Source organism: Chrysemys picta, chromosome 1, assembly GCF_011386835.1.
Source record: "Chrysemys picta bellii isolate R12L10 chromosome 1, ASM1138683v2, whole genome shotgun sequence".
Classification (NCBI taxonomy): Eukaryota; Metazoa; Chordata; order Testudines; family Emydidae; genus Chrysemys; species Chrysemys picta.
Window position 1 is genome coordinate 85,798,527 of NC_088791.1, and position 16,411 is coordinate 85,814,937.

The following is a 16,411-nucleotide window of genomic DNA, read 5'->3' on the forward strand; positions in this document are numbered from 1 at the left end:
AAATTATTCTCCAAATAATTTAAGCAAATAATTCAAGAGCAATTCCCAGGAAGCGTTCAACATAAGAAATTTGAGCTGTGTGGATTAGTATTGATTGGACACATAGGTCACATGAAATGTTTCTGTTGCCTGATTGGATGTTTCAGAATTCCAAAATCACTTTCCATAAGTATTCTATAGTAATCATTTAAAATGTTGCTGTTTCTACTAACATTCCTGCCACTAAATTCGTTCCACAGAATATTCACAAGAAGAAAACGTAAGAGTACAAATATATTCAAAGCATATAGACATAAAAATTAGCTTGAAAATTCAAATAAATATCAGTGCAAATTGTTTACTCTATTTGTTCAACTCTGTTAGGAAACTTCTTTTCAGTGTATATAATCATGAGGCTTGTAAAGTTCTGACTCTAAGAAGGCTGTTGACAAAACAGTACAATGTGTAGCAACTTCCCCTTTAGTGCTGTAAAAATAAATAAAAACTAACTGATAAAGAATTTATTTGACTTTAAAGTGGGATTTATACATGATAAAGAGGGGAGTCTTAACCAGACCACATAGCCAAACCCCTTAATTTCAGGCGGATTCAGGTTGGATATGAACTATTCTCTGTGGCTTTTGTTCCAGACCAGATACAAAACTAGAAGTGTTTGTATTCTGGTTCTGGCTTGAATGCCACGAGCTATTGCTTTTAGCAAAAATCTCACTAAAACAGCACCAAAACCCCATCACTCATCCTGACTTGGCATCAGACCTGAACTCCTTTCCCTAACGTATTCTAGGTCAGAATGTGAAGACTGCCTTGTCTGATGGTTTTTAGTTAAGACATACATATGATTGATTCCTTAGTGGGGATAAGGCAAGGGTGGGCCGGGGATTTGTTTGCTTTTGAGAGGAGGAGGTTGGCACATTTATACTATTATGATATCTTTAGTTGTGGGTTTAAAAAAAAAAAAAAAAAAAACACAGGCATTACAATTTAAGTATTTCAATACAAATTTCCTTAGGCCAAAATTCCTAGCTCTATGGGAAAGCCTGAGGGTCCTAAATTGAGAGTACAGTGCCCTCTAGTGGCTGAGAAGAGTTCCCCTGCTCCCTTATCAGTGCAACCTTCAAGGGAAAACATATTAGAACAAGTTTCACTAACTGAATAGAGGCAGCTGTCTCAAAAGCTTGGAGCCTTTATGGCAATTAATACATCATAAAGCTAGACTTATTTTTAATTTACAAAAGAAAAAACAAGAACCAACAACTACTCCCTTTTATAAGCTGATTAACAGATTTTGGCTGTGGAAAATCCTTAGCTTGATTTGCTCTCTCTTTTTTTCTCTTCATGTCTGATGTGTACCATACTAAAAACAGAAGGCTCTTACAGCCTTGCCAAGCTTCTTTCCATAGTAGCACCATATATATATATATATATATATATATATATATATATATATATATATATATATATATATATATATATATATATATATATATACACACACACACACACACACACACATACTCTTACAGAGAGAGAGATTGGGATTGTCATATTTGATATAGGAGACAAGGAGATATAGGCGAAAAGTCAGCAGGCCAAAACATTAAAATAAAAATTAGGAATGTATTTTATCAGTAGGAGCATGCACCCCTATTGGAGGAGGAGGGGAGCAGGAGGAAGGGTTCTAGGGGTTAATCCATCTAAAAATGGATTAATTTTAAATATGGAAACAAAATTATGTAGCAAAGGGAGGCTTGGTTTAATCAAGCAATGATGTACTATATGGAGAAGGCAAAGGGAGACTCATTTACATGAAGTCTCAAATCCCAATCAGCAGCTCATTGCAGGAATTCATAGAACTCAGAAAAACACTGTCTTTTCAATTGCCCTGAAACTCTTTCTGAATAATTTAGTTGGGGGCAGCAACCAGATTTGTGACCTTCAGTTGAGCATGGTAACACATAGATCATTTCTCTGTCAGATCCCCCAATTGTCATCATATTCTTTCATTCAAAATGTGAACTTGCAGTGAATTACATATTTGGTAAGCTTCCTAAGGCTAGAAAGTGAGTTGTAAATAAATGCAGCCTTCATGAATAGTTTAAATGTGTGCTGTCATACAGAGGAAACTGAGGGATTGGATAATGCTCCCAACTCATCTGTTCACATCCAGCCCTGGCTGAGCGGAACTGAATATTACCAGCCTCTAATAACTGTTTGGTGGCCTATATGGAATAAGATAGGGGCCAAGTCAAAAAACAGCCAACTCAACTTGTACTATGTGGCAATCTCAGAAGCGAAGACAAAGACTGAATGAGCATGGAGATTGAAATGCCCTGTTCTAAAGGAGAGGGTATTTCAGTTTCCAGAACATCACTGAGGATCCTTCTCGGGGCAGTGAGGGAAAGCTTGTGCTAGCTTTGTCCATACTTTACCTGGTGTGTAGATGGAGGACTTTCAGTCCCCAAGGTTTTCAATGAACTGAGCTTCTTTCTTTCATAAGCACTACAGTCAGCTAAAAATCTAGAAAAGGAAAAATACAAGGAAGTGATGCTAAGTTATATATTTCATTGCAGAAAACAGTTTTTAGGCATTTTGTGAAATTGCTCTATACAGAAAATTACGTTCTAAGAACATTATTAAGGTTGCAAAGTCAAGCACTCAGAAGATAGGAAATGCCAGAATTCAGGTTGCCTGTGCAGCATCAATGCTGCCCCCTTGTGCACATGCATTATGATATAGTATTTAATTTATGATTACATACTACTTTTTCCACAGGATGAACCAAGGTTGTATAGTAAAGGAGCTTGTTGTCTGTAGGACCCCTACCCCATTCGTTGGAAGGTGTGTAGTAAACGAGGCAGTGGTTAGCAAGAAGAGAAAGAATAGTCTCGTAGTTAAAGCAGTTGAATGCGCTCCTAGAGAACTGGATTCTAACGATATCTCTGCCACAGCGCTCCTATGTTAGTTACACCAGACTTTTCACAGCTGGTCACTCATGTGTTCCTTATTTTATGGGTGTCTGACCTGATACACTGTGGTTCGATTTGCAGAAGTGCTGAGCACTCACAGCTGAAGTCAATGGGCACTGTGCTCTCTGGATTAATTCAGTGATTGTAACAAACCCTCAACATTTCCCCTCCTGGACTTTTTTAGTTAGCACATTGGCCCACATGAATTCAAGATCCTGTGTCTCTGAATTACTAATGATCCTGTGTCTCTGAATTACTAATAACTTTAAAACAGGTAATGATGTCTTTAATGTAGCATGCCACCCCTCACCTGGTTTACCCACTCCATCCTTCCTAACCTGGTTAGAACCAGTGATTTTAACATTCCAATCATGCAGATCAAGCCACCAGGTTTCAGTAATGCCAATTAAATCAAATTCCCTCTCATCAAGGAGAATCTCTAATTCCTTTTGCTTATTACGCAGACACCTAGTACTGGCATATAAAACATGCCATTTCTTTTCTTCACCTTCTTTGCCACCTCTGTTCAATATATTCACAACACCTTGACTTAGAACTGCATTACCTCCCTTAATCCCCTCTCCTTGCATTGTTGTTTTAATGGTCTCCTGATTGCTCCACTAGTCTCCAACCCACCACATTAGCCTTCCTGTAGCTGAGATTCAGCCATCCTATTGAGACAGCCCCTCTCCCACTGAAATGTGTCACTGCAGCCTTGAAGCTATAGTAGCGACTATGGTGCAACTCATCTCCACTTCCTGGCTTGTGGTAGAGGAACTTGTAGCAAGGAGGCGTGGCCTCCCTCAGATATAGACCAGGAGGGAACACAACCCATCTCTTGGGTTGTACAGCCAGGAAAGCCACACTGGAAGCTGAGGGGCAGGACAGGAAGTGGAAGTTTAAAAGGTGGGGCCCCTAGTTCAGTTGGGCTGGAGCTGTCAAAGGAGACAGATGCTTCTCCCCCTGGAGCAGGATGTGGAGGAGGACTGTTGCCACCCTGAGGACTTGCCTGAGCTTCCTGAGTGCCCTATCACTTCAGACACTGAGGAGCTGCTGGGACTACTGTTGATGGTGTGTTCCGAGGAGATGGCGGCTGACCCCTAGATGCAGGTACACCCCAAGGGGAAGGTAGGTAGTAGCCCAGCAACAGATGACTGTAGTCTGGCTGTGTTGCTGCCTATAGATATGTCAGTGTGTTGCAGCTAGACTCCCCACTGACTCCAGGGTTGGAACACTCAGCCACTGTTAGGGCCCTGGGCTGGGACCAGGTGGAGTTGGGTAGGCCTGGGTCCTCCTGCTATCTAACCATGGGGTGCAGCCTCCCTTCCGTAGGTCAGAATGCCTATGCTAGTCTACAGTCTGCCAGAGCTAGGATGCTAGACCCTTTATTACTCTACCCTGTCTGAGAGAAGAGATTTTAGACTGTTTGTTGCCCTGTCCTGACTGAGGGCCTGGGCCCATAGATTTTGTTGCTCTACCCTGATTGGAGGCCAGAGCCCCCTAACTGTTTGCTGCCCCTTGCCCAACGGAGGGCTGGGGCTTATAGACCCTTTGCTGTTCTGCCTTGACCACAAACCAGAGCCCCTGATTGTTGGTGCCCAACCCTGCCCAAGGGCTAAGGTTCATAGACTCATTATTGTTCAGCCTGGCCCAAGCAGCCTGAAACAGCTAATTCCCCCACTAATTGATTGCAATGCTAAGGGCACGACCATGATGAGGCGTGGCCTCCTTCAGAGATAGACCAGAAAGGATGGCCACGCACACTTACACGTGGTGAAGAATGTGGGCAGCGCCCCCTCACCCTGAAGTAGAGGGGGACTGCATTTAACTCGTCGCCAGCTATTCCTTAACATGGAGTGGGATAAACTGGTGACATGGTGGGCGAAGAGCCAACAGCAGCAGCAAACCGCCCAACTCCAGCAACAGCTACTACAGCAGCTTAGGGCTCAGCAGCAACAACTCATTCGGGAGCTGGGGGCCCAGGAGCAACAGCAGCAGTATGCCCAACAGCTGGCTACTCTTCTGTCTGACCCGTCAGGCCCGGTTACTGGAGGCACACACCATCACCAGCTCCCGCATTGCCACTCCGCCTCACAAAAATGGGGCTGAAGGATGACTCTGAGGTATTCCTGATCATGTTGCATCAGCTGCTGGATGGGATCCAATATGGTGGGCCACCTTCCTGGCTCCCCACCTGATGGGAGCGGCCCAAGATGAGGGGGCCCGCAATTACCGGACAGTGAAGGCAGCCATTTTGGATGCTTTGGACATCACCCTGAGACATTTCAATGTCACTTTTGGGGGAAGATGTATCCGTCAGGGGCCTGACATCAAGCTGTTGCGCAGGAGCTGAAAGATGCATGGTGGCGATGGCTACAGCCAGATCAACACTTCACCACCAAGGTCACGGAGCAGAGAGTAATCGAGTCATCCCTGCGTATTCTTCCCCTGCTAGGCCGAACATAGAATCATAGAATGTCAGGCTTGGAAGGGACCTCAGGAAGTCATCTAGTCCAACCCCCTGCTCAAAGCAGGACCAATCCCCAGACAGATTTTTGCCCCAGATCCCTAAATGGCCCCCTCAAGGATTGAACTCATAACCATGGTTTTAGCAGGCCAATGCTCAAACCACTGAGTCATGAGGCACTGCTTCACTACTTGAACATGGTGATCAGTTGGCAAAAGCAAATGGGACAAACGCCCAGTTTTGCCAAAAAACTTGGAACATGTGGGGCCAAAACAGGATATATGATTAATCTAGGCCAGGGATCCCCAAACTTTTTTGGCTGTGCTCCCACCTTAGCTGGTCCATGCCCCCCTGGGAGCGAGGGCAAGAGCTGGGAACAGGAACCAGGGATCATGGTGGGGCCAAGGGCTACGGTTAGGATCCAGGAGTGAGGCTATGGCTGGGAAGGGGGCCAGAGGTGTGCCTGTGGCACGACCAGGAGCAGAGCCATGGCTGGGGCTTGGGCAGGACTGGGGTGGGGCCAGAGCAGAGCTGGGGGCAGAACAGGACTGGGTACCATTCCCTTCCCACCCCCCTGTGTGGGCTGACCTGGGACCCACTGCATGAATGTTCCTCCATGCCCACATGTGGGGGGGACCCACAGTTTGGGAACCATTGTCCTAGGCTGTGGTAAAAGCCACCCAGGGAGCCTGGGCAGCTGTGGAGAGCCCATATCCCTCCATCTGTCCTGGGTGGGGGACCAGGGTGCCTCAGAGCAGTCCCTGGCCCGTGTCCCTGCCCCCCAGAGTGCACCACCCAGGGCAGATGGAAGGTTCAGGGCTCCCCACAGTGGCTTGGATTCCCTGGGCAGCTCTTACCATGTCCCTGGCTTCTGACCAGGCCAGAGGGTGGGACCTTGGGGGAAGGGGAGGGAGCAGAGGGTGAGGCCCCATGTCAGAGGGGGGGAATGTGGGAGGTCCCAATGTTCTTTGTGCCCAGGGCCCCAGTAAATCTTAGTCCGCCTTTGCACATGACTAGAAAGAAAACCATGCTGCCTGTGCTAAGCAGGGAGGGATACTGAGAGCACAGGGGATACAGGCTCCATGCTCTCAGTTCAGGTGCCTGGATCCAGCACAGCCTGCAGCAGCCCAAAGCTGCAATTGCAAAGAAAGTCCTGCTCAACCCTGGGCTGGAGCATACCCAGTGCAGATCTAATCTTCGGGGACTTTAGCTGCTAAAATTTAAATCTCTACTGAGCATGTGCAAACTAATTTTTTTTTTTCAACAGCTTATAACTTGGCCACATTTAAATGGGTTTTCATCTGAATGGCACTAAGGCCATCTCCCTTTCAAATTTCAAGTCTTTATTCCAAAGCATGGGGCACTAGAGCTTTTTCAAAGAAAACATTATGTGAATTTTTTAACATGGGCAAAATATATTTTCCGTAGCCTTGTTCTTGGAATCAAATGATCCATTTTGGCTGAAATTTTCCCAAAAAAACATCAGCCTGAAGTAAACCCCTGGCATGGAAAATTTCAGCCCAAAAAAGTTTGAGCAAGTATAAGCAGCTGAAAACAGGGTCTTTTAATGGCAATGTTGGGAATCCTTCATGGGCAATGCCACCAGCCCTGCCTATAATTGTATTCTATTATAGATTGTAGTAGCACACTAAATGTGCTAGACACAGAGGGAGAGTGTGACTTGTGTTATTGTATCACACTGCGAGAAAGCTATATTTGTGTATTGCTAGGTATAGGAATGAACTGTTATGTGATCAGGCACTTTTTTGTTTGTTTTTTAAGCACAGTAGGTAAAATTTTCAAAAGTGCTTAAGTGACTAGGAGCCTATACCCCATTTTCAAAAGTGACTTTGGCACTTAGTCCCATTAAATGAGACTTAGCCTAGTCCAGCAGGACTAGAGGGGCCATTGGGAGAAAAACAATGGTAACCAGTGGGCTGTGCAGAGCACATCTACCAGTAGGAGACAGCAAGAGGGAATGGAAGGAAGCCCCAGGCTTTGTACTCCACTTCTGGGGGCCAGTGTAGGTATAAGAGTAACTGCAGAGGTGTGAAGTAGCTCATTTATTTCAAAGGATGTTCTTGGCTGAATGGGAACACCCTATGGAGATAGATACAGCCTGAAACAGTACCTCTGAGAGGTGCTGACTGACCCATTCATCTCAGTGGGTGTTCTCTTCTCCCCTCTCTCAAAGTCTAGCCCAGCCCTTGTTGTGGATTTCAAAATAATCCTTCATGTGGGTTTCAGAATGTTTTGAATATTAAAATCAACTACTGGGGGGATGGAATCTGATGAACCCCTGGATGAAATGACCCCAATTTGCACCACTAACTTTACCCCAAGCACTAATGTGGCACAGCAATATTATAGTGGAGGGTAGCACTATCATTTTCATTTTAACAGGGGTGAAAAACAGTTTATGGACATTCTATCTTTTGTTTTAGTGTCACTTTAAAATGTTTATTGTAGTTTGTGCACTGCTTGATTTCTCCATAGCAATTTGGGGGGGGGGGGGGATATCATTTGAGGTTTCCTATGACTTTTTTAAAGGGCCATTGGCTAAAAAAAATTCTAGAGTCTGTTTCCTTTCAGAACACTTTTTCACAGAAACTACAGCACTTTAAAGGATAAAACTCATGGGTGTGAACCCTTGGTTTGTGCAGATCAGATGAACTGTGTAGAGCATTTAAATTGGTTTTCAGTGCTTATTTTTCATAATAAACATAAGTCACTGTTTTGACTGACGATAGCATCCTGGTGCTGTATTAGGCAATGTTGACCTTACATCAATCCTTAGCATAATACTCTCTTATGTGTGTGTTTCCTGATGCTCATCCACCTTTTTGAGCATGGTGACATCTACGGAAGTCAGTTACTTGCTTTTCTGTGATCATGCTCAGTCCTGTTGTTCAGGAAATGGGTGAAGAGAATGCAGCATGGTTAGCATAATGCTGCTGTCTCATCTTCCTAGCTATTAAACCTAATATAGAGACCAGAATTAGACCTATGTGGGGACAGATTATCCCACATCTATCTATTGCGGGGTTCCTACACTTTCTTCTGAAGCACCTGGTGCTGGCCACTGTCTGTGGCAAGATATTTGTGCTTGGAAGGATTAGATTTTTATGGGTAAATGTTGATTTCACCATATACACACAAACTGACAAAAACTTATTTCCATTTATAGTCATCAAAATCTAAAGATAGGCGAAGTAAGAAAAAAGATGCTCAAGAACTTATTAGAGTTTGATTTAAGGATCTTTACTTTGTATATTTTGACATGTGATGTTGACAGTTTGTGTTTTTTAACAGTTATAAAGTTTTAACTTCTTGCATCTCAACACCTACTGTCACTAAATTGTCTGATCCTCCCCATAATTTTGTGCAACTGTAGAAATTTAAATCGAGAAAAAATAAACATCAATTCTATCCATCAAACTTATTAAAAAAAAATTCTGTCCAGCCTAATGATATTGGACTACATGTACCTTGAGTCTGTTCCAGTATGGCAATTCCTCTGTTCCTTTCATTTTACCTCTATTAATTAATGCTTTTTTCTCTGACACTACTTCTAAAGAAAAATCAACAGGCTTATCTACACGAGGAAATTTACTGGCATAATTATACCCCTATAGGTGTACCACTATAACTGCCCATATGGACACTCTGATTCCAGAATAAGAGTGCCTTTTTCTAGCGTTTAGCTTTTACTGCTTCCATTGTGACATAAACTGAACTGGAAAAGGGCACTCTTATTCTGGAATAAGAGTGTCTACACAGGGAGTTATACTCTCAAGAGACAAGAAGGGACATGGGTATCTTCATTCCCTTGGATCCCTCTCCTCTTCTAAGAGATTTAAGGTCAGTGGATCCAGCAGAGACTGCAATAAAGAATGCAGTAGAATTTTCAAGATTTCCCTATGTAGACAAGTTCTAAGTAAGCATGAAGATTTTAGAACCCTTTGCACTACTAGCTCTTAAACCAGAAGTTTTGCTTTTGGGGCAAAACTTCCAGAAGGAGCCATGCAGAATAATATATGGAAATATACCCCTATCATAGAGCTGGAAGAGACCCTGAAAGGTCATTGAGTCCAGCCCCCTGCCTTTACTAGCAGGACCAAGTACTGATTTTGTCTGAGATCCCTAGATGGCCCTCTCTAGGATTGAATTCACAACCCTGGTTTTAGTAGGCCAATGCTCAAACCACTGAGCTACCCCTCCCCCCAATGCAAGTTGAGAGCACAGCACATATTCTCAGAAAGCTGACAAGGGCAACGTTTAAACTCATCAGACATTGCTGCAGCTTGGGTTCACTAGCCACCACATCGCCTTGAGCCACCCACTTACTCTAACAGTGGGCTACACATATTCTAGCTTGAAACAGAGCCCCAGTCCTGCTACATATGCATGAATGACTTTCTCTGGCTTGTTGATTTGTAACTTCTTCCAACTTTTACCTAAATAACTTTTTAATATTGTGGGGGGGAGAGGCAAACTGTGGCTTGTGAGTTGCATGAAACTCTTTTACAGTTAAAGTGCGGCTTGTGGAGCTCCCACCATTCTCCACCTACCAAACTGGGGTGAGGAGGAAGCTCAGGACTTCTGCCTTGCAGAGGGATGGTGGGATAGAGGCTTCTGTCCAGCGGGGAGGGGCATCTTGGGGTTTCAACCCCATGGGTTGCACTTGCTGGGGCTCGGGGCTTCAGCAGGAGTGGGGCTTCGGCCCTGAGCCCTGGCAGGTGCATCCCGGCTCTTGAACTTCTGACGATTGTCATAAATGGCTCGGAGGGTCAGTACGTTTGGCCTGCCTGTAATATTGTTTCCCTAATGGGGCATTGGGTACTGAACACTAGCTGAGATCAATCCTGAGCAGGTGAGAACAGTGTGAGAGGACCAGAGCCATAATTTGACCCCCAGATATGCACAAGAAAAGTTATAAGAACTGTAAAATGTTGTCCTGCTGTTTCAGTAGGAGGACTCTATCTCAGGAAACCCATGCCCACATGACTTCTAATTTGAACCACCAACCCAACCCAGACCCTCCTGAGGCACAGTAAAGTTTGACAATCTGAGTAAGCATGGGGATTTTAGAGCACTTAGGGAAGTTGGCTGTTAAATAGTAGACTAGTCTTAACCTAAACTATAGTAGTGCTACCCTCCCACTGTAGTTATAGCAACGAAGCTTAAACTCCTGAACATAATGCAAGGTACATACTCAGCCTTGAAAGTATATGCTGAGTGTACCTCACATTTTAAGTTCACTAAGTGACAATAATGCTGATCTACAATAATGAGATCATTGTTGGTTAAAAACATACTTTTTTCTGTAATATTGTCCTAGCGTTCTATAATTCATTTTAAGAGGAAAAAATATGTCAAGTGAATTTGGATGTTTGGAAATTTCCACTTGAGCAACATCCTACATAAAAGTTCTTCCAAAGCCCTTGAATATAATTGAATCTAAGTTATTTCCATAACATGGTGACCCATTATGCCAATGAATGAAAAGCTCCTTTCTAATGCTACGTCACTTTATGTTCCAAACTTTATGACAAAAGAGGAATCACATTACAATATTTCTGAAATAGGAATATTCATATGTGACGTGTTGTAAGTTAGCATAGTTAAAAGTGGACTTTATTTATTGTGCATTTAGAGAGAACATCTACATGAAGGAGAGAGAATGCTTACTCTTGATTATTTGGTGATCATTAATTTAATGTTCAGAATGGAAGAGGTCACTGATTCCTCCCATCCAAATGAAATAGCATCATCAGACTCATGAGATGTTCTAAATAATTTTCAGAACCCCCTTATTTTCTGCTATATGTGCCCTGACAAGATAAACAGTGATGTTGTCATGATTTCACTTTCCCACTAAAAGTGACTTTTGCCATAGCACACAGTCCAATATATGTAGCTACATGAGATACAGCTCAGGGGTATGCTTCTGTTCAGTATTCTAAAGTAAGGGAAAACTACTGAAAATATTTAAGGTTTGAAAATACATTGAGCCATATCCTCAACTGCTGCTAATGGAACTGTCAGTTAACAGTGGACCAGATCCTCAGCTGGTGTAATCTTAGTTTTCCTAAAACAAATTTGCACTTAACAAGTTTAAGATACTGTAAGCTAATTATAGTTTTTTCCCCTAAAAGAAAGTAGGTTTTATTAAGAGCTGGAGTAAATTCTGTTCCACAGAAACTGCTTTCCTAACTTTGTTGGTTTAATTCATTTTTCAGCTGCAACATCACATCTTAGAAAAAATGACCAGGTTTAAGTTTTGCCCTGCACATGAAGGCAAAATGTCATTCAACCTCCCTCAGGGGCATTTGCTCAAGAGAAGTTCTATCTGCCACCAGGTCTATAAGAACTCTGTGGTCTCAAACTTAGTTGATACTGATAGACGCTCTTAGGGTTTCTGGGACAGACTTGGAGCCAGGCCCTTCTTCAAAGGCCCTTTCCTGATGTAAATAAAATTATTTGGATTCTAGTTCTGATAAATCCTTGAGCCAGGAAGGTCTAAGAAGTCAAGAACCATTTCAAACATCACCGAAGATTTCTTCCTCAGTATCAAGAGATAAGGAGAAGAGAGATATTTAGGGTTAAGGGATCTAGCAGGGACTCAGCAATAAGGAATGCAATGGAATTTTCCAGCACCAGGGTAGAGGTTCCTTCTCTCCCGTACAAAAGGAGAACTCTCCATTCCCAGTTCAAAGGGTCTGGTCACTTTCCCTGTCAAGGCTGTCTTCCTTGGTCTGGCTATGATTCACTATCACTCTCAGTTCCAGAGGTGATACAAACAGAAGGCTCTATCAGCTTCGCCTCATACTTATTCCCTGTCTTTGTTTGGCCAAGCAGAAGGCCATCTCCAGTCATGTGGTTCCACGGTTTTGTGAAGTTGGCCAATCTTCCATTCAGAATGGAGTCTGAGACTCATTCCAGAGAATTCAGTTCTACTCACCACAGACTAAGCCTCCCATTCCGCATTCAGTACCATGTACTTTGGAACGTCTTCTTTGGGTTTTCAAGCCTCACCTTCCTGGCCTTCTGTACAGAAACCATTTGCGTCACCTTACCCTTATTATGGAAGCTGTCCTCCATGGGCCATTTGGCCTTCCTGTGCCTTCAGTAATGGGGCCAACAACCTAGGGAGCTGGATGGAAGTGGAAATCATGTTTACAACTCCTCCCATTGTCCTATAATGATACCTGTAAAATCAGCAACCATTAATAAAATCAGTTTAGTTTACATATCTACAAAGATTCTAATTGAAATATGCCTCTGTGATATTTCTCCTGGAGTTGCTCTACCTTTACTCATTAAGTTTGCTAAGGAACACAGTATTGACTGTATGATAGAATGTTTCCTCAGAATTCTGTATTTTGAAAATAAGATGGTAAAAAACTGTGTGGCTTTTAAAACACATGCAAAATCATAAATAAAGATCTGTTTGTCCATCTGGCATTTCTCCAATGTCTGTCATCTAAATGCTGACCAAATGTGCAATTAAAACCAGGGATGGATGGACAAGTGGGATTGGGTAAACTAGAACAGGCCTGACTCTTTACCAAAAAGTGAAACCAATCCCCTACCAGACTGGTACTTTGTTGGACACTGATTGTTTAATTTCTATTTTACTTCATGAACAGAAACTACTGAAGGGCATTCTTGCAATATTTCTGACCTCAGCAGAATTGGGAATTAGTGAAAATCTTATAAGAAATCTTATTCACATGAGATTCTTGGACTGATTTCTCAACAAAAGAGGTTCAGATAAATTTGCATAATAAGTCTTAGACCTTCTGAATGCTTATCCAAATCAACTTCCAAAGGTTTTTTGAGATTTGCCCATTATTATTATTTAAAAGTGACATCATATAAAATGGACATACATAAATCACTAGTTGTCATGATTCTTGATAATCTGAGCACAATCACCAACGGTCCTAGAGACTAAACATTGTGGGTTCCTCCAGATTAGGGATTACATACTTTTGGCAGGACAGCATGAAGATGCACCTTAGAGCTCTGCTTGTGTTGTACCTATTCTTTGAACTAAAGGATTTTAGACTCTGAGGCAAATTCCTGGCCCTATTGAAGTCAATGGCAAAGCTACTATTTGATTTCAGTGGAGCCAGGGTTTCAGCCCCGGGATCTCAGTAGTCACCTTTCACACACTGCATATTTGCCCTCACTCTCGCAACCCAAAACCATACTGAGAATCAGAATGCTGTGTTGATCTTGGCAAAAATCAATGGTTTTCTATCTAAGATTAAAAATTTCTCGAAGCACCAAAAAATCCAATAAATAAGCTTCTTGGAAGTGTTGCTTTTGATTTGCCTTTCAGTCAGTTAGTTTACAGAGCTAGGGTCTGTAATGTCCTTTGACTAAGTTTTAAATGGGAAAGGTTCTAAGAGCAGTAATATATATCGCAAAGAACCTTTATTAAAACTCAGTTCAGGTCTCATCATAGTAAAAATGGGAGTTCCCCTTCTATTCTGCTATGATTTTCTGCAGGAGGTCTCCGACTGGTGACTTCTGCCAGGACCAACCTCTGGCGCACCGTGGGGGAATCCGCCACCTACACACGGAGCTGGGGATTGTGTAGCAGGGGCTCCGCGAGGAGATCTGCCCCCCCGGTGGCACCACGGACCTGGTCGCTGAAAACAGTTTCCAGGTCCGGAGGAGGTCCTGCTAGAAGACCGGCAGCCCGGAGAGGTCTCGCGGAAGACCTCTCAGATCGAGATAAAGGAGCTGCCAGTCGTATCTGAGCCCTTGGAAGCGGCGCAGGAAGGCATGTGCCAGTACTCTCCACGCTGGACTACCTGCACCATAAAGGAGCCTCTGCAGGGCCTGGAGGTGGAAGACATGGACCTGAGTGTGGAGGCACTTTAGGCCCTGCCCTCCCTCCTCCAGGGGCAGCTGGAGGACCCCTGCAGAGACCCAGTGCAATTCCTGCCAAAAGAACTCCAGAATCGCCCTCCGGAGGTCGGCCAGGAAGCCCGGGGCCGGGACCAGGGTGTTGAGACTGTACCAGAGCAGGGATAGGACTAGTTGATTGAGTACCAGTGCCCTCCCTCGAAGGGAGAGGCACTGGAGTAGTCCTGTCCATTTCCAGAGTCGCTCCGTCACCCTGCCCTGTAAACTGTGCCAGTTCTCCGGTGGAGACGGATGCGTGGCAGAAAGATAAACACCAAGATAGAGCAGCGGACCCACGTTTCACCGGCTGGCCTGAAGCACAGGTGGGAGGGAGCTCGCCTGCCACCCGGCCCCTACCACCAGGCCAGAGCTCTTGACCCAGTTGACCCAGGCGGAGGAGGCCGCCGAATACATGGTATGGCAAGCCTCCACCCGCACCAAGTCGCCCGGGTCCTGGACCACGAGGAGCACATCGTCGGCGTACGCCGACAGGACCAGCCGCAGCTCCGGCTCCCAAAGCACCAACCCGTCAACCTCCTGCAGAGGAGACAGAGGAAGGGCTCGATCGCCAGAGCATACAGCTGGCCTGAGAGGGGGCACCCCTGCCACACTCCCCGCCCGAAGCTGACCGGCTCGGTCAGCGTCCAGTTGAGCCTGACCAGACACTCCGCGGAAGCGTACAGCACCTGGAGAAAACCCACAAACTGGGGTCCGAAACCTAATGCTCGCAGAGTGCCCAGGAGATACCCGTGATCCACCCTGTAGAAAGCCTTCTCCTGATCCAGGGACAGGAGGGAGAATGACAGACCATCCCTACATCCCGGACCAGATAGAGGTTATCAAAGATGCTACGGCCCGGGACGGTGTAGGTCTGGTCTGGGTGGATCACGTCCTTCAGCACGGACCCCAGCCGCAGCGAGATGACCTTGGCTACGATTTTGTAGTCTGTGCTGAGGAGCGAGACGGGACGCCGATTCCGTAAGTCGCGGAGGTCCCCCTTCTTCGGCAATAAGGCAAGCACGAAAGAGGGAGGATCCCACTCCGCAAGGCCTCGGCCCAGACGGTGACTAGGTCCAGGCTAAGGACATCCCAGACCACGCGGTAGAACTCCACGGTCAGCCCGTCCATGCCCGGAGATTTATTGGTGGGCATGCGGCGGAGGGCTTCCGAGAACTCGGCCAGAGAGAGAGGCAACTCTAGCTGGTCCCGGTCGCCCGCGCTGACCGTCGGGAGTCCGTCCCAGAGCACTCTGCAAGCGGTAGGGTCGGTCGGATCTGGGGAGAAAAGGTGTGCGTAGAAGGCACTGGCCCTCTCGCACATCTCCACCGGATCTGTGAGGGGGGTGCCATCCTCCGCCCGGAGGCAGGTGACGTGCTTCTTAGCCCCCCTCTTTTTCTCCAGGGCGTAGAAGAAGCGGGAGCCGTGATCCATCTCCTGAAGGAGGCAGATGCAGGATCGAACAAAAGCACCCCGGGCCCGATGATCGTCGAGGGCCCGGAGCTCCTCCCACTTCTCCAGGCACGCTCCGCAAAGGGATGGATCCTCAGGGCTGGCGGCCAGAGCCTCTCTAGCTCTAAGATCTCCCGTTCCAACTGCTCTATCCCCACATCCCTCCGTCAGCTGGTGCCCCAGGTGTAGTCGTGGCAGAAGAGCCGGGCGCGCACCTTTCCTAGATCCCACCACCGCCGCGCCAAGGGAAAGGCACACCGCTGCCCTCGCCAGACCAGCCAGAATGCCCGGAAGGATGCCACGAACCCCACATCCTCCAGCAAGCTATTGTTAAAATGCCAATAGGTCGGCCCCGGCCTCTCCGCACAGAGAGAGGCCGTCACGGTGACTAGATGGTGATCTGAAAAGGGGGCTGGATGGACGTTGGAGGAGTAGGCCCATGAAAGATGGAAGCGTGACAAGTAAATGCGGTCCAACCGGGAGTGGCACAACGGAGGGGCTTCCACCCGGACGTAGTGTGAACGTGGAGACATCGTATGGGTGGTGGTTGCACCAGACGTCCACCAGGGAGTAATGTTCCACAATCTCCCGGAGGACGTCCGCGGCG